This window comes from Cavia porcellus, unplaced genomic scaffold (assembly GCF_034190915.1).
Source record: "Cavia porcellus strain 051 isolate PalLab524CR breed Dunkin Hartley unplaced genomic scaffold, mCavPor4.1 scaffold_14, whole genome shotgun sequence".
In the NCBI taxonomy this organism is placed as follows: Eukaryota; Metazoa; Chordata; class Mammalia; order Rodentia; family Caviidae; genus Cavia; species Cavia porcellus.
This window is the reverse complement of record NW_026947497.1, coordinates 68,923,685-68,942,626: the sequence shown is the minus strand read 5'-3', so window position 1 is coordinate 68,942,626 and position 18,942 is coordinate 68,923,685. Positions and strand designations below refer to the sequence as shown.

At 39.8% G+C, this 18,942-nt stretch overlaps 1 long non-coding RNA gene across 7 annotated transcripts in view; it reads left to right on the top strand.

Moving 5' to 3' along the window:
- The first annotated feature begins 2,179 nt into the window (after nt 1-2,179).
- Nucleotides 2,180-18,942, top strand: part of LOC134478767 (uncharacterized) — an 84,050-nt gene continuing 67,287 nt past the window's right edge. For 2 of the 7 annotated variants that reach the window (XR_010051651.1, XR_010051649.1), the window contains exon 1: nt 2,180-3,096. This is a non-coding gene — a long non-coding RNA (uncharacterized LOC134478767). The remainder of the gene's footprint in view (nt 3,097-18,942) is intronic. The other 5 variants (XR_010051652.1, XR_010051650.1, XR_010051648.1 and 2 more) reach the window with 4 other exon arrangements.

Sequence of the window (18,942 nt, the reverse complement as noted above, 5' to 3'; positions counted from 1 at the left end):
TTCCCCTCTTCTTAACTTTATTCACGCACATTATCTCATTTGAGTGTCAAAGACATGCTGTAGGCAGGGTAAGAGCTATTATCCCTGTAATTCAGATAAACACAAAGTTTTAGAGAGAATAACTTCCTCCAGGATAAACAGAGAGTTAATATTATCACAAAGCCTAGCAAGCTGATCTAACTGATATCAGAGGACTGTGAGTTTTCAAACTCTTTCAAAGTTGGAAGCAACTCACCAATGAGTATGTTTATCTTCATAATGAACAGATGAGAAGGATGGAAAATTCCAGGATATTGGAGCTATTGATAAGACTGAAGCTCTGGCTTTTCTAGCAGGCAGCGATACGTCTTCAGCAGTGTTGAGATCGGATCCAAGGTGATGCATTTATGTTTCTTTTATCTCTACTGAGACCTTGGGAAGAGGTGAAGAAACTGGAGGAAGATTTCTAATTTGGAGAGGAAACTTAAGAATCTGCATCCAAGTTGGGTTTGATGGCTCTGAAGACATTGTCAGGCTGCATTCCAAGCCTCAGGAATGTGCTGGTGGTAACTGCTAAGTATTCAGTCTGTGATTTAAAATGTTACTCTTAGAAATCTTCAGTAATTTAAGACAAACACTAGATTTGCTCCTGTTCTGCTGAGGGACACAATTGGCCTTTTCAGCTGGAGCTAATTATCACACCTGAGAAAATCACCATCTGAGTGATGCTCTGCCTGAAGTGCCTGAACTACCTTCCAAAGCTTTCAGTTCTCAGCTGTGTTTATTACCTGGCCAACCACAAAGAACTATAGATATGTGAAGACCAAAATGTGAGGCCATGGCTTTCCCCCAAGTGCCTGACTTAACTCAGACTTTGGGGGTTGTTGGAAAGTACCAACTGATGTCTCCAGCAGACTTTGGGGACATGCTTCTCTGAGTGATGGATTACAACTTGGCTGCACTGAACAGATGTGGTGGGCAGAGTTGATTGCCTGAATCAACATATTTGCCTCTGTGAAAACTGCTGTAGATCTGAAATTTAAAGTGAAACCTGACCTCCAAGCAGATCATAAAGGTTTGAACCAAAAAATTTTTAAGGTTTACTTATATTCTACAGAGTAAAAGTGGCTTCAGCTCAATGAGTGAGTGCGGGATTCGGCTCTAGTCTTAGCACACAATAGGCTTCAATGTGTGTTTATCGTTGAATATTTAGGGATGGGGACCATACTCATGGAAGCTGGCATAAGGTATGCAGAGGAGAGAGACAAAGCCTCTGGCAAGGCTGAGACTGCTGCAGGGCATGAAGATAAAGGCGACTTTACTGACAGTAACTTACAGGGTGAGTGATGGAAGCCCAGGAGTCAGGCCTGAGGGTGACTGGAGAATCACAATGAAAGAAAATGGAATGGAGTGGGCATTAGAGATGGAAATAACATACTTAGTGGTACCTTGTTACTCATTGTTAATTGATTCTGGGAGGTACAGCAAGTACCAGAAAGTATTCATTTCAAACAAATTGTGTGGCCAGAAAGGATAGCATGCCACCAGGCAAGAGGCAATGACAAATTCTAGCTTGCAAGTGCAAAGTAAACAACAAGTGCCTAGAAAAAACTTGCCTCAAAATGCACTGAATACTAAATGCAGTGGATTTCAAAGCAGTTGAGCACTAAGGTATGACGACTGTACAACTGTTCTTCCCCACCTGCAGCAAGCCTTTCTACCCGCTGCTTCTACCCTGGAGGCTCAGTAATCTGTCCTAACAATGACCACCTTCCATATCCTCACAGGGAATCCTGGAGACCTTCTGCTTGTTTACTATTTTATGTACTATGAGCAGAGAAGTTTGCCAACAATGAAAGACTCACAAGTTTGCCCAGTGGTCTGTACTCAGAGTCATACTTGCTTTCAGAGCTACTTAAAAGTCCTGCAGCAACTTTCTGAGCTGTGATGCGGGCCCCAAAGAGGTACTGCATGAAAAGCCTGGAAATATAAGAGAACCCATCATTACCTGTGGAAACAAAGCACCCGCTAAGAACTGAGACAGTGAGCAGCCCTGACCTGCCAGCTGTGGGGTGGGGCTAGGGTGAGAGCTGGCCACGGAGCTCATAGTTAAGCACACTGTGTGACACACAAACCTAATAAACACAAGGCAAGGCAGAAAGCAATGAGTGCCTTGAGAAACAGGTAAGAAAATCACGGCGAGATGTTGGCAGAGGAAGACGGTAACTCTGAGGATCCTTAGGGGCTAGTATATGTCAGCTAGGCTTCAAACAGTGGGGAGAATTTGGACAAGCAGCTTTGGAAGTAAGAAGCAAGGGGATTCCAGACAGGAATGAGAAAGAATCAAATCACTGAAGCGAGAAAGCGCCGGCTGTGCTCAGGGGTCCACAGCAGTTCTGTTTGACTGGAACATGTGTCAGAGGAGAGACAAGATTAGGAGGGTTTGAACACCAGAGGAAGGAGGCCAGGCCTTATCAGAGGTACAAATCGAGGCACAAATGGGAACAGTGACAGGTCAGTGCCTGTAACCACAGGTAGAAGATTATCAGAGAGCATAAGGACCTCGGTTCACCTTAGGAGTGAGATTTTCACCAACCTCTTTGATTCTTTACAACAAAGCAGAGACTGCGATTAAGCTTTTCTCATTTCAGATGGAAAAGAAATAAGGTAACCTTTGGGCAAAGAACATTAGATTTCAGTTAATTATCAGTGCAGGGCTTAGCAACAGCTTTGCAGCCCAATTACAATTTATGCTCTGTTCTTAAGGGTGGCAAAGTCCTCATTTTTAGCTATGAGACCATACAGCAACCACTCCATTTCCAGCAGAACACTAGCACTGAAATTCAAGTCTCCTCTATGATGGTTTTTAGGTCAAGTTCTTGGACAGGAAACTGGCGCATCTGACCTAATACAGTGGCAGTAAAATTGGAGAAGAGGAAACAATTTCAAGACAAAGTTTCACATTCAAGAGAATGTGAAGACTTAAAATAACAAGAAGGGAAGGGGTGTGCACAGGTCACTTCAGCTCCTCGAGGAAGCAGAGGTCAAGACAGAAATGGAAGATATTCATCAGGAGGAATGCCTATGGATCCTAAAGAAAACTGGGCACAGAAGGAGGTAGGAAAAGCTTTCCCTCCGGAGTGTATACCTGTGGCCTGTGAAGGAAGGGGAGGAAGGAGCGATAGTTGGGTAGGATTGTTATTACTCTGTGGGTTCTTGTGATTTTTGCCAGAAGAATCTTGAGAGAGGAGCAAAGTTTTTATTCTCATTCTCAAGTGCAACAGAGAAAGCCATGGAGTACAAAAATGTCGTGCTGAGCCAAATAACAGACAAAGGTGCCCAGCTTTTGTAACATCTGTGGGGTAGGCAAGGACCGGGTCTCTTGATGTCATCACAGGTAGAGGCAGGAATTCCTTTGTACCTGTGCTCTTTTTTATCAAGCCTGCTCATGTGACCTGGGTCTCATTGCCATCTTCAGTCTTCACCTTAGGGTATGAGTTTTGCCATGCTAACAAGGTAGGCATAACTTTAGCTTACGTTAGTGACTGTTTTCTATGCATTGGTCCCTTAGCCCCTGGAATTTATGTCATACCATCTGGGGAAGTTCCTAACTGGGTTTTGGAGTCATGTAAATCATCTTCTTGCTTCAGGGGGTTGCATTTTGATGATCTTGCTTTCCTTTGCTCTGGATTCTTGATATCTCTGCTGACTATAGAATCTTTGAAGCCTGAGTTAACTTCACCCTCTTGTCTCCAAGAGTGTTCCTTTCAGAGTCTTCAAGACTGATCCACATTATTTTTTAAACTCCCAATTTCTTGGTACATTCATCAACCTTATGAGATTAAAAGCTAGCCTACCTGTCTCAGGAAAACCCTCAGAATAGTTTGAAGCCCTGAAAACATTTTGTCCATCTCATTAGAAAGCTCCAATTTGAGCATGTCTGGAAAGTAATCCTATATTCGACAGGCATGGAAAAGCTCACTCAGTGAGCATGTGATGCTGAGGAGGGAATGGCGTCTGCTCAAACACTGTGATGGACCTAGAGGCACCATGGGAGGACACTACCAGCTGACTGCCCTCCTAGCAGCAGGCCACCTCTTGTGGGGTGTTTGGGAGCACCTCTTCCATGGCTGCCTCATGGAATCATGGGAGATGGGGTTGAAGATGTATCTAGGCCTCTTGGATGAGTGATTAAACATTTCCTGATATTATGAACACAGTTGAGAGAAATGCACGGAAAAGCTGTTTTCTCCAAATGTCCCTGAAATAAACTCTGCTTGGAGGTGCAGTATGGAACAGGGTGGCATTTTCAGACCCATGACTTAGTATTCTTTCTTTTTGTAACAAGTATAAACATCAAATATTATGGTGCAACCTACACCCTAAAAAGACTTCTTAAACCTCTTCTCAGATTATCTGTTCCACAAAGCTAATCTGAATGGACCTAGAATTTAAGGGATAATTGAGCCAATAGTTTTTGCCTAATGTATCATCACCTTTCCTTGAATTCTCTCCCAATCAGTTTTTCAGTGGTTTCTTACTTGTTTTTCATTGAGGAATCTGAGCCCCTATTGCAAACTTTGAGTTCTCTCTTTCTTTCTCATTTCTTCATTTCTACAAGTGTTTGCAACTTTATTGTGGCATAATAGATATACTATCAAGTGCATATATTTTAATGTGTAAAAATGGTCAGGTTTTGGCATTTGAGTATACCAAATGGAATTATAACCCAATTAAGATAACAAAGATTCCTATTAACTCAAAGTTTTCTCACAAAATTTTGAAATATATCCTTCTCTGTCTCGTCATGACTAGAACAATTTGATTTGCTTTTACCATAGGTTAGTTTACATTCTGTAGACTTTATACAGTGGAATCATAATATGTATTGTATTCTTTTTATCTGGTTTCTTGTAATTATTTTGAGATTTACCTGCGTGTCAATAACCTGTTCCTTATTATTACTGAATTACATGTATTCATGTATGAATTGTATTTGTCACATTGATTTACGTTAACCTTGTGATAGACAGATTCAGGTGGATTTTCAATTACTACAAATAATGCTACTTTAATTATTCATTTGCAATGTTTCTTACTTTCTTAGGCACACAAACTTTTATTTCTCTTGAGTAAATATTTAGGAATGGAGCAGCTAAGGTTTATGGTAGGGGTATATTTAACTTTTTAATAAGTGGTTAAACAGTTTTCCAAAATTGTTTCCCTATACTTTTGCCAGCAGCAGATGAGAGTTGCCTTTGCTACATACACATCCATGTCAACATTTATAATCTTCAGATTGTGTTGTTTTTAAATATAGCCGTTCTGGTCACCAGATGTTTATATTTCGTTGTGTTTTAATTTGCATTTAGCTAATAACAAGTGGTCGTAGACATTTCTGCATATGCATATGTGCCATTTGAGGGGGTATAGCTCAGTGGTAGAGCATTTGACTGCACATGTGCCATTTGCATGTCTTCATGGTGTCCTGCTGGTTAAAGTGACCTTATCTAAAAGATGATGCTATTTCTCTTCTCATTATTGACTTTTGATAGTTTTTTTATATATTCTGTGTAAATGTCCTACAATTGTGAAAATGTTTTCTTTTAATCTGTGACTTGAATTTTATTTCTTTAAGACTTTACAAGAAAGTTTTAAATTTTTGATATAATTCAATGTACTCATTTTGTGCATAACACTTTTAGTTCCCGATTTAAGAAACTTTTGCCTAAATTTATCTCTCACAAGTGGGTCTAGGTCCCACATAAGTTAGTTTTGTATTCATTGTGTTATAACCGCAGAAGTTGATTGCTTTCTCCCCCTCTTCTCTTTTGTGATACTGGAAATCAAACTCAGGCTCTTGCACTTGCCAGGCAGGCAAAGTGCCACTGAGCTATGTCTCTGGCCCCTGCTTTTTCTCTTTACATATGGTTACCAAATTGTGCCAGAAGAGGTGCAGCACAGTGGTGAATGCCTGTGGTCCCAGCACTTAGAAGACTGAGGCAGGAGGTTGCTTGAGTCCAGGAGTTCAAGAACAGCTAGAGCAAATTAATGAGGATCTATCTTGAATACATATATATATATATATATATATATATATATATATATCTGTTGAATAGACTTGCCCTTTTCCTATTTAATTTCCATTCCCTTTTCAAGAAATCAGTTGACAATAAGTCTAAATCCTCGATTATTACATACTCTTTTCTGCTCCATTTATGTTTTGCTAACATTGTGCTAATTCCATGCTATCTTGATAGTTGTAGATTTACAAGGTTTGAAATCAGGTAAAATATGAGTTTTGTGACTTTGTTCTTGTTTTTCAACTTTGATTTCACTTTCACGTTAATTTCTATTGCTTTTTAATTACTGTAGAGACTGGGGAAATCAGTTTAACAGTATATGCATACATAAACAATGTCCATTAGAATTTGATTGGAATTGTATTGAATCTGTAAGTCAGTTTACCAAAAACTAGCCTCTTAAAATATTTAGTCTTTTTTTTTTTTTGGCTTTTTGTCGGTACCGGGGATCAAACTCAGGACTGCCTGCTTGCAAGGCAGGCGCTTATGCCACTGAGCTAAATCCCCAGCCCCAAAATATTTAGTCTTATTTATGTGTTTGATGAATATCTCTTTCTTTGGATGTTGTTTCATATTTCTCATTGTTTTATAGGTTTTGCTGGGCTTGCACGTCATTTGCTAAATTTATTCCTATTAATTTTATATTTTGATACCATTCTAAAGGTCATTTTTTTAATTTCACTTAATGGTTATTTATTTCTTAAATAGCAAGATAATTAGATTTTGTTTTCAGCATGTATCCTACAAACTTAAAATTCGTTTGTTAGTTCTCATAGTTCTTAAAGGTTACTTGCGATTTTCTGTAAAGATATGTACTGTTAATAATAGCAGCTTTATTTCCTCTCTTCTAATTTGTACGGAGATTTTTCTTGCCTTATTGTGATGGTTAGGTACATGCAGTACAATGCTGCATGGTGCTCTTATCTTCTTCCCCAGACTTAAAGAGGACACCTTTGACTTTTCACCGTTAAGCATGAGGTCAGCTATAAATTTTTATTCATGTTCTCTATCAAATTGAGTAATTGTTTCCTGTTTGTAGGTTGTTGAGAATTTTTTAAAATCATGAACAAGCATTGAATTCTGTCAAATTTTTTTCTATTTGTATTGACATGGTTATGAGGTTTTTCTTTTTTAGTCTAATCACATAGTATATTCCATTAAAACATGCTTAAATATTAAAGTAACTTGATATACCTGCTATAAACCTCAGTTGCGATATTTCTTTCTATATTCTTAACTATAACTTTCTAAAATTTTATTAAGAAATTTTGCCTGGGTTCAGAAAGGGTTCTGGATTGTGGTTTTCTTTTTATGTAATGTCTTTGTCTACTTTGAATATTAAGAACAATGCTGACCCCACGAAATGAGCTAGGAATTGTTGCCTCTTCAATTCTTCTATATTCTAAAAACAATAAGATTTAACATACTTTCATCAAATCTTGTTGGAATTTACCAGGGGGATTGGAGGGTTTTTTTTTTAAGATTATTGATTCAATCTCCTTAGTAAATATGAGAATATTCAGATTGTGTGTATATGCGTGTTTGTGTGTGTGTATATGTGTGTGTGTTTATGTGTGTGCGAGAGTGAGAGAGAGAGAGAAGAGGAGGCTTGTTTGTATCTTTTAATGTATTTGTCTATTTTAAATAATGTGCAGGATTTATTGACATAAAGTTTTTCATAATATTCTCTGTTTATCTTGTTAGTGTCTGCAATGCAGGAGACCCTATGGCAGGTGTGCCTCAGTGCACTCTTTGTTACTATTGGACGTTTTAACAGGTTCTTTATCACTGGCACAGGATCAGTAGTGATGCCTTCTTTCACTTTTATTATCTGTCACTTCAAATCATGAATTTTCTCTTATTTTGCTGTCTTCTATTCTACTGACTTCCACTTTAATCTTGATCATATGATTTCCTTTCCTTGACTGATTCTCCCCTTCCTTTTTAATATTTGTTTAAGGTGAGAAGGTAATTATATCCCTGTCACTGTATCATAGCCCAAAAGAAAAATTCCCTGTTCAGATATACACTGAAGCTATCATCTTCACCCCTCCTCTGTCTGCAATTGCTGTTTGTTTTTATCAGTAATAATGCTCTCACTTGAAAGCATTAAGTATATTGGCATGTAGACAGAAGCATTTGGTACTTTTGTGTGGAAAGCGAGGGCTGGTACACATAGACAACTGGGAGCGTAGTTTATAGACTATGAGATCAAGGGGATAAGAACCATCACAATGATCCCTTATCTAAAGAATTATGTGTAGAACAAGAATTAGTCTTCTTCTGGGGATCTCAAATCATCCTGGGATCAGTGGGTGTAAGAAAGACAGAGGCAGACTTTACCCCATCACAACCAGAGTGAAACAGGAGTGATTTCTAGTGATGGGTGAAAGGGTTTTGGCCCAGGCCAGATACTGTAAAGCCAAGGAGCTCCTATCTCCCCCACCCTTAGGAATCTACCTCTGGCGCCAAAGACCAATGGGCTACCTGTGCATCCCTAATGCCCCCTTAGGTTCCACCCCAAGCCAAGGCTACTTATGTGCCCCACTCCACGTGTTCCACGGAGAGATCGCCGCCCCGGGGTGGAGATGGCGTTTCCCTGGGGGTTGGGGGTGTCTCTCCCCGCATTCCCAAAATAAAGGTTATTTATATTTCATACTTCTTATCCTTTCAGCCGCCGCCGGTCCTCCCCCACAGGTCTATCAATGGGTACGGAATTCCTGGCCCTGCAAGAATCAGTCACAGCAGACATTTGAATACATGCTAACATTACAGTTTCATCTCTGAAGGCACACGGGTACACGTTCATGTTTCACTGTCACCCATCCTGTGACTCTGGGCCAGTGACTTAACCCTAGTCTCATTTTGCTTATTTAAATGTCAGGGGCGTAAAGATCAAATGAGATGTATGAAAAGTGTTTATCACAGATTCTAGCATTTAGTATGCACATTGTACAATGTATTTGTTATTAGCAGCATCGCTGAGGTTGTGTGATGCATATTTAGGAACAGAGGGAGCTTCAGGAGTCCTTCAGCACCATTTCGTGGACAGGGAAGGCGAAACAAGGGGAAGCACCTGAAGCGCTTCGCCCACAGTCCCTTTGCTGTTGGATAAAATGAGTTGCGGAGACTGAGGCTCAGCCTCTGTACCCACTGGTCCCAAGCCTTCTCCTGTAGATGCAGGGGATGGAACTCAGCTCTAGATTCTGGCTTTTCCATTGTGTGACAGTCTTGTCATCTGCACCATCAGGCATGGCATGCTTTCTGCAGGCCTTTCAAGGCTTAGTGTTTTGTGTTTTAAATGGAACTGAGGCTGATAGGGAAGGAATCAGAATTGTTTTCCTTCAGCAGACATTGCTACTTCTTTGCTAGCAGTGATAAAAAAGGCAGGGGGAGGGGCTTTTGTTTCATGTTCTATTTTAAAAAGGAAATCTATCATTCATTTCTAATTTTGTTTGTTTGCAGCTGTGTTGAATTCAATAGCACCCCAAGCTTAAGGCAAGCTGCCTTCCCAGGAGAGCAGCAGGAAGGTTGTTACTTTGTTTTCCTTATCTCGCTTCATGGTCCTGATAACAGCCTGCCTCAGTCTGTCTGTCTGTGCCTGTACCTGTCACAGGGCTTTCCAGAGCCCACAGTGCTCCCTCTCCTGGGACCCTCGCCATCAACTCAGAGATAATTACTCTTCCTGCCTCTGTCTAAGTTGATGGGGCACTGCCTCCGCTTGCCTGCCTGGAGAATACCTGTACTCACCCACAAAAGAGAGGCATTATCTGAAAGGATACCTCAATTAACATGCATGTCTCGCAACTTTCTTTGGTTGTAGTGAAAAAGAAATTTCTCCTGTGATTCTGGTTTGGCAAGGTTTGTTTGTTATCATTTTGAATGGATGCAGCCCTGTGACTTGTGTCTTCTTTCCAGATGGCACTGAGCTCTCATTTTGGACTTAGTGCTCTGCCAAGGCTCAAATGCCTGATAGGCAACATGACAGGGCAACATGAGGAACTCCTGGTCAATATTTTAAGGAATGTAAGCTGAGAACTAAAAGAACATTTTGTAGGGCAGAGATCATTGCCTGGGATGTAGGAAGGGTGGCCCCTAAGAGTAGAATTATGGCTCAAAAAGATGGACAAATAGAAATGAACTAAAAGGGTGACATGTTTCATGTCATAACAAATTTCAAAACTAATATAAATTGAATGTCACCTTAGTGGATGTCCTAAGTTAGTTAGACATTAAAGGGTTTACTCTCTAAAAAAGAAAAACATGAGCTTAATAGTCAAAAACAGCCTCCTTCCTGGATGGAGAGATGTTGATTACATCAGATAGGGAACTGAAGAAGTCTAGAGAAACCAGCTAAGTGAGGTTTCCTGATGGCAAAGAGGAAACAAAAAAATATAGGAGGAATATTCTGTCTTTCTGACTGACGAAGTAGGAGTCTTAAATTCAGAACTACTGACATTTTCATTCATGCAGTTCTTTGTTGTGAAGGGTTGTGTACTGTATGGTGGTTAGCAGCATTTCTATCCACTGGATACCAGTGTTAACAATCGAACACATCTCCAGATGTTGCCCAGTGTCGAAGGGGGCAAATCACCCATGGTTGACAACCACTTTGATGTATCTCAACATGTTGGAAATACTGTAGGAGAAACAGCTTCCAGGCTGGCCTCTTTATGTTTTCAACCAATCAGTTTCACTTTGGGTTAAAATAGAAGAGTTGTACAAGACGCACTCACAGATTGTTCATCACTTCAGAGTTCCCTTAAGTTCCTCGTATGCTCCAGGTAGTCTTCTAGACAGCAGAGATGTAGCAACTAGCAAGGAAAGTAAGGTCCTTATCCTTAGTGGTGGAAGGCAGACAAAAAACAGAGACATTCAAATGAAATAAAAGCCCAAACCGTGATACGTTCTCTGAAGGAAACCAAAGAGAGATCATCCAAAGGTAGGAAGTGCTCTCTGAGAATTTACTCTTAGATCTCATATGAAACACAATGCAGATGACAGAAGGAACCAGCTACAAGGAGCTCAGAGGAAAGAAAGGACAGAGAGAGCAGGAAGTGCAAAGTCTCTGAGGGGGGTTGAACTGGTGTGGGTATTAGACAATGTGATTTCTGGGAGGGGAAGTCAGAGGGATAAATGAGGGCCAGTTCCTGCAGGGTCTTATAAACCATGTAGTGGAGTTTTAATTTTATTTTGACTGCATTGGATATCATTAGAGCTTGAAGCAGTAGGGTGATGACTTATGATTTATTTTGATAAAAAAATGATTCTGGCTGCTTTCAGGATAATAGATCTTAAAAGGCCAAGAATGGGAGCAGAAAAACCAACTGATGGGGTGGTGGCAGTAGATTAGGAGAGACAAGGTGATGGCTTAGTCTAGGCATATGGTAATAGAGATAGCAGTGGAAGAAATCAGCCACATAGAGCCACTGGATTTGGTGATGGAGTGGATATGAGGGCTAAAACAGAGAGAGAAAAATCCAAGTATGATATCTAGACCTAGGAACCAAAGAGATGAGTGCGTTATTTTACCATTTGCTATCAAGTACAAATAGATAGGAGGGTGAAATCCAGTAGTTCAAAATGAACCTAATGTTCTGATTGGACAATTCAATTCTAGAACAGAATTAAACATTGTATTTGTTTTACTTTCTCCAGAGGCCTCAGTCTACTGCCTCCTGCTTCCATATATATATACATGACAGATTCAAACACAACATGCTCTAACAAAAACAAATGTATGAGACAATGACATAGCAGGAAATTAGAGAGGTTTTCAAATTACTCCATGCATGGAGATATAGTCTTCTGTCTGACAAGCAATAAAGGACTTTGGAAAATCATATTAGATGAGATCTTGTCACTGGGATGTTTTGTTATCAAGAAATGTAATGAGGCTTAAAGGAAACGGATAATCCATTAGCATTCCTGAACATGCCCCCACTTTGCTTTGTGTAATTATTGAGTAGCTACAGACCAGCTCAGAAATATAGTGACAAGACAGACTGCCACATCCATCAAATCCCAACAGCTATAATCATCTAATGAATGCTGCCTGAATCAAACAGTGGAAAATAATAATAATGTCTTGGCTTCCCTGTGAGTCTTGCAGCATGGTTTTCAGAGCCTGTAGTGAACGGATTTACTGGAAACTTTGGTTCCCTCTGGGGAGCAAGGCCACAGTTGTCTAAAAGTTGCAGGACAATGATTTCCTTAGACCTGAGGCCAAAGGAGATGAAAGGAAGAAAGACATCTTTCAGCTGAGAAGAAAACCATCCTTCATCTTAACTCTAACAAGGCAGAAAGAAGCGGAGAGCAGTCAGCTCCAGAGGAGTCCACTCTTCTCACTGAACTAATGAACAAATGATATCTGCTGTCTGAAGTGCTCATGTGAATATAAAAACAAGAATACTAAACTATACTGTCTATTCCTAAGCTGCTAGAATCATTAAACTGCAAAATGCTCTAGAAATACTCAAAGGCCTTAAAAACAGAGGTTTTTTAAAAAAAAAAAGTAATCACTGTTCTTTTGATTAATAGTGATCTTAGAAAAAGTGTGTCACTGAGTCATAGCAGTCCCTTGACATGAAAATTTTACATGTGCATTCCCTCAGTTTATTTTGTTTGCTATTAGATGAGCATTGAAGTTCCTAGTTTATATCACAATGGGAAAGTGTGTGAATTGTGGACTGAGGAACCATATTTTTATAAGCCCTTGTTATGAAAATGTTGCCTATTTGGGCTACACATTAACCTGATTGCTGCTGTCTCCACTTTAGGAGCAGTGAGTTCTCAGAGAACCTGATCAGCCACCCAACAGAGGGTGATAAAAAGAGGCCCAGATATCAAGTCAGAGAAGGAAACTTGCATCCTCTCTGCCAGGGATGGAATGTATGCTGCTTCTTTGGTGCCACAACTGCAGTGCGCGGATGAGCAGAGGCTTTCAATACATGAGTTCCGGGCTCTGGCTACTTAACTGTGCTCTGTGGTGGGTCTGGATCTTCTATGCCTTTTTGCTTGGAGACCTGGCATATTTATCAGGACAAGTCTGGTTTCCTTCTTACACTTCGTAATCACTGTGCCTCTGGTCTCTCACTCAATCAACAGTCATTTCTTGCTTTCTTTGGGAGGTTGTCTTGTTTAGTTGATTAAGTTTGTTGGTACATTTTAGGTATATGTAATGTGATATTCATTATAGGGATATAATTTGATTCTTTTTTTCCCATGACCCTGCCCTCCCTTCAACCCTCTTCTTCTCCTTATTTACAGAAGCTTTGTTTCCATTTTTCCTTCTTTTCTCATCATTTTTCTCCTCTTCCCTTCCTTCCTTTCCTCCCCTTTCTTGCTTTCTGTTTTGCTTCCTTAATCAATATAGAGTTTTGCCTGCCAGCTTTTTGCCAAGGGTGTAGTGTTACACTGGCCATTTTGACTAGGCTTAGATTCTCTGCTGGTGTCTTGTGAGTCCCCTCTTGTTTGGTCATTAGATCCTCCCACTTACCCTTAGAGCCCTGTTCAAACACACTGCTCCTCTAGGCCTTGCCTACTCACTCCTGCTTCATTTGCCAGATTAGAGTTTTGCTCCAGATTGCCCAGCTCACATCAGTAGAGTTCTCACATTCTTCTTGGACCTTGCCATCGGCACTGCCATTCACTGCAAGCAGAGTCAGCTTGCCAGTCAGGAAAGTGCTTGTAATCCTGGCCTGACTGTGGTCCCTCCGTCGCGAGCTTTGCGCAGGGAAATCATTATGGGATATCAAAAAATATTACTCAAAATTCTGGCTTTTCAGAAAAGTTATTTTGAATATTTTACTACTTTTTCTGAAACTCTCCTCTGAGAATTGCCGTGCAAACAAATCGCTCTCATTATTTTAGAGATACGCCTCTTCTATGATAGAAATAAAATGTCTCAGGTTTCTCAGCCCACATCTCCCTGCACACTTTTCTCCTAAGCATGGGAGAATGTGAATTTGAAGGTCAACCCAATGCATTATCAGTTCTCCAACATTCCGTCATCATTGCTCAACAAGCTTGCATTGTATTTAAAATGGTTAATGAAAGGCTAATTTGATCATGGTTGAGCCTTTTATAGAACTGAGCTGAGCGACTTAGCGAGTTTAGCACTGGTAAAAAACATTATTCAAAGCACCAGATAATAAGAAAGGCATAAGCTGAGACTGCAAAGAGCTATAGCGTCATCTAAACTAATACTTTTGAGATAAAGAGATTTCCTGCAGAGCGTTCAACTGGAAGATGTACTCAGTGAGCGCACAGCAAATGCTGCTTACAGCGCCATGGGGAGCAGGTGGCATTGCAATTCACATTTCAGTCATTCCTCCTTTTGTGTGGAATGCAACAACCCAGTTAAGCACATTGACCATTAAGCTTGGTGCCATTAAATTTTTCTACTCATTAAACAAGATGATTATAACAACTCAGGGCAATGTCCTGTGACTGAGTCACCTGCACCTCTCCACCCTCTGTCCCCTTGAGTTCACCCACATAGAATGAAAGTGTTGGGAAATGTGATCTCTTGAGTTCTTCCTACACAAGACTTTTTTTTGTGCATGTATCCATTGTCTGGGCATTGAGCCATCTTGAAACTTCAGCATATCTCTCTGAATTGGAAGCAGATATGCCTTCAGAGTACTATTGTCTGTGTTTCCCAAATTATAAACTCCATTTATTCTTTAAAATTATTAGACTAATGGCTTTATTCTGGGCTGTTTGATATTATTGCTTGTGATGACATGAACAGCTATTTTGAAGAAAACAAGACATCATAATAGCTAGTGATGATTTAATATCATCTTGTTTTGAAGTCCTACCAAACTGTTGTTCTTCTGTCTCCATTGGTTTTATCATGTTGTATCTTACTGGAATTTATTATATGTGATAGTATAAACAAAAATTTTTATAGGCAAAGAGATAATATAAAAACCATTGTTAATTTTCCATTAGCTGATTCTAAATACCCAGTAATACTTTCATCCTCTTGAATGGTTTCACACTGCCTTGATATGTTTGATGCCATAGTACATGAAGTTATACTCAAATATTTCAAGGAAAGAGACACTATGGTAACTACTATTGTAGGGCTATCTTGTGGTGAAGCACTAGATTGCTGAAACTGTTATGCTTTGACCTGTATTGTTATGTTGTTATGTCCTCTTTTATCTCAATCTCCCCCTTTTTAAAAAATATTTATTTATTTTTAATTAAGGGAAAAATCAGAAAAATTAGCAGGATATATCATAGTAACTTTTTTGATTTCCTATTAACTTGATTTGAAGCCCTGTGTTGCTCCCACCATCTTGTTTTGACTGATTTTACTCTGTTCTGTTCTGTTCTGTTCTGTTTGATAGTATCAAGTTTGAGGGTAGATATGCTGAAGATATGCCTACTCTGAAGGCAATAAGATTCCTCACTATGACACCCATTCTGGTTTGACTATTATCTTCTTTTGAAGTCCTGTAATGTCTCCAATGTTTAGGTTTTATTGGTCTTGTTCTGTACTGTTTTGTTCGATTTTATTATACCTAATGATATAGGCAATTCTTTTTAAGGTAGCAAGAGGCATTATGGTAACCATTGTTGATTACCTTGTATTCTGTTTTTACATCATGTACTATGTCCATCCTTTGTTTTGACTGACTGCTTTGTTTTGTCATATTTGGTTTTATTCTCTTCCAAAAAAAAAAAGTAATAAGAACTATGGGAGTAATAAAACCCAAAATGTGTAAATGTTGTTGTAAAAAAGAGAGGAAAAGAAAGTGCTCTAAAGGGCACAACTGCAAGTGTGTTTAAGTGTGTTAAGATAGATGACCATATTACAAAGTTTTGTTGAATCATTGAACACGACTGTTTGCAGTCTCACTGTTTGAATGTCCACTTTGTATGATTTAATCCTGTAACTTGAACAACTATGTCTAAGATGACAATATGTAATCTATTAACTAGTGATTTCTTACTTTTTTTTTGAAATTCTGTATTACTTGTACCCTTATATTGTTTCGGGTTTTTTTCTCCTTCAAATAAAAAAAAATTATTAGACTCTTACTATGTGTAAGATATTATTATATAGAATTTTTTATTATATAGAATTTCATCAGGTACCTGTTGCCTCAGTCCTCTGACATTGGTCCAGCTGCTTCCTTCACAGGACAATGTTTTCAACTCAAAGACAGACCTCCTGCCCAGCCAGAGAGCACTGCAAGGAGATAAGGTGCACCCGCAATTCCAGTCTGCTCTCTTGGATTTGTGTTCTTGAAAGGGCTGAATGAAGTCATATAATCCATCACAACCCTTCATTCGACAGTAAGAAATTAAGACTCATAAGCAGAAGTGACATGGTTAGAGTACTGTGAGCAGTACCCAGCTGGCTGGATGAGACAGACTTGTGCTTTAATGAGAGCTCATTGGTTATATGTCCGGTTAAATCACATGTTATGTGCTTCAGTTTTCTCCTTTGTAAAAGGGTGATAGTAACTACTGATTCCACAGTTTTATACAGATGGATAAGAAACTTAAAATAAGCATGTCATCCAGTGCTTACTGAATCTCAAACACTCAGTCAAGGGCAACATATTTATTGCAGTGTTTTGAGAATAAACTTTGGTTTCCTGCTCTCTTTGATGCCATGATGGGAGACTTTGTTTTACAGATTCAAAAGAAAAAGATGAAAGGAAGATGCCACTGTCTCGAGAGTCAAAAATGGTTGATTTTCCTGAGATAAAATTTGTAACAAAGGAAGAGCAATGGCTAGAAATTGATACAAATAAGCAGTCAGAGCGTGAAGTCTGCTGACAAATTACTGGTAATTGCAGAAGTTGCTGGAGGAGACATCAGGATAGCCTTGGAAACAGGCGCAGAGGACAAGAAAGCTGGGAGAAGTGGAGCATGGGAGTTGCAGAGTGTGCAGACAGATGGCCATGCTGAAAGGCCATTTAAGGAGTGTGGTGAGGAATGTCCTCAGACAGGCAGGCCATGCTGCTGACATTCGTTAACAGGTCTTGAGATCTCAGATGTAGAACTGGAGAGAGGATGAGCAATAAAAGAAGGCAAAGTTTGTTTCATTCCTAAAGGAACGCAAGGCTTTGAGGCTTGCTTAAAAGTCCTATTGGAAGAATGTCTAGATATGATTGGCTGAAAAATGACCCCACCCAGCAGAGAAGGTCATCCTCTTATCATGGCACTGGGAGAACATGTTTGAAATACCAAGGGGTGAAGGGGCCACCTACTGAAGTAGTCCAAAGGTACAATAATCCTTGAGTTAACATAATTCAAATTTTGTAACCCAACTCCTTTTCTCATCCCAAGTAGACAGAAATCAGTATACTTTCCAGAGAGTCTGAGTACAATCAAAGCAGAGGCTGAATTTACCAGAACAACAACAGAGATGAAGTGTGGCCGGAAGATTAAGACAAAAGATGCCACATACAAAAGCATAGACCTATATAGGATCAGCAGACAAGACTTCTTGACAATAAAGTGCCCTGGGCTCCTGGGATAGGAAGGTACAATGTTTATAACCCCCATGAGAGATAGGAGCAGTCTGAGTCAGACATGAGGCTGATTCTGCAGGGGTCTGCTTTGAATAGTAGATAACAGCTGCCAGGATCAGAGGCAGGGGCCCAGATAGGAGATGTAACCTGCTCAGACTCCAGTTGTCTACAGTACATTGTACTGTGGCACAGCTGTCATGACCCATCCCTGCATGTGTCTGTCTGGCCTACTGTTTTACAAACTATGGCCAAGCGCATTCATTTAGAGCAATGCAGCACGGCTTCAAATTTCAGCTCTAACAATTACTAGCTATGTGCTATCACATAGGTGAAGTTTCTTAACCTATGTTTCATTTTTCTCATATGTGACATGGAGATCATACGAGTCCCTTTTTTTTTCTTTTTTTTTTTTTTTTTTCTTTTTTTTTTTTTTTTGGAATAGAGCTTAAATTATTTAACAAAGCATTTAGGCCAATGCATATCACATAATGAAGGTTGCATACATTCTTTTTAACCCTGGAACCTCTTTATCCTGATCTTGGAATGATGTTTGTTTCCAGGGTTCGATACATTTTTGCTAAAGTGAAAAAAAATCAAATGATCAGACTGAACACACTAACCAAGTGGCAGCTGGAAACCCAAGTTGTGGTGCACACTCTGACCTCAGCTGTCTGTGCATCTCGTGAATTACTCCATCCCATCAGGCCACCATGAGAGCCGGTGGCTACAAGTCTCCCAGTGGCTACAGGTCTCCCACCAATCTTTTCCTTATCAGCTCATCTGAGCCTGGGTGCAGGTAGAATCCCAATGGCTCTGGCAGAATATGCGCAGTGCACAGCCTTGGGAGTACAGAATGCATTCACGACAGACTATAACTCTGGAAAATGAGTGAATTAAATGTTGGTAAATACTGAAGCACAGAGGCAAAGGAAACCATGCCCTGAAGCCCACTGCTACTCAAAGCAAGTTCTTACCTTGCCTCAAAGAACTTTTTCCCTACTCCCCTTCCCCATGTGTGCGCCCACTCCCCAACCTTCTTTTATTTTCCTCTTCTCTCCCAACATACATCCACAACACTGGCCACTCACCGGCACCCGCAGACAATGTCTTTACTCATCAGACCTATTTCCTAGAGGACAAAGCCTCAGCTTCCTCTCTGTATTAAATGGAAAAGGGACTGCGTGAAAAAGTATTTAAATGCGTTCTCCATGTCATACAAAATAGCACAAGCTGTTTAAAATTGTACTTCTTGCATAGTCAAGAGTTACCTTTTGTTTACTTATTTATTTTATCATAAACATCTCCAAGTGGCTTTACATGAAGTTGAAAAGGTCTAGCTGCATCTTGATCCAGAGTATCTACATCCTTATATCATGTGA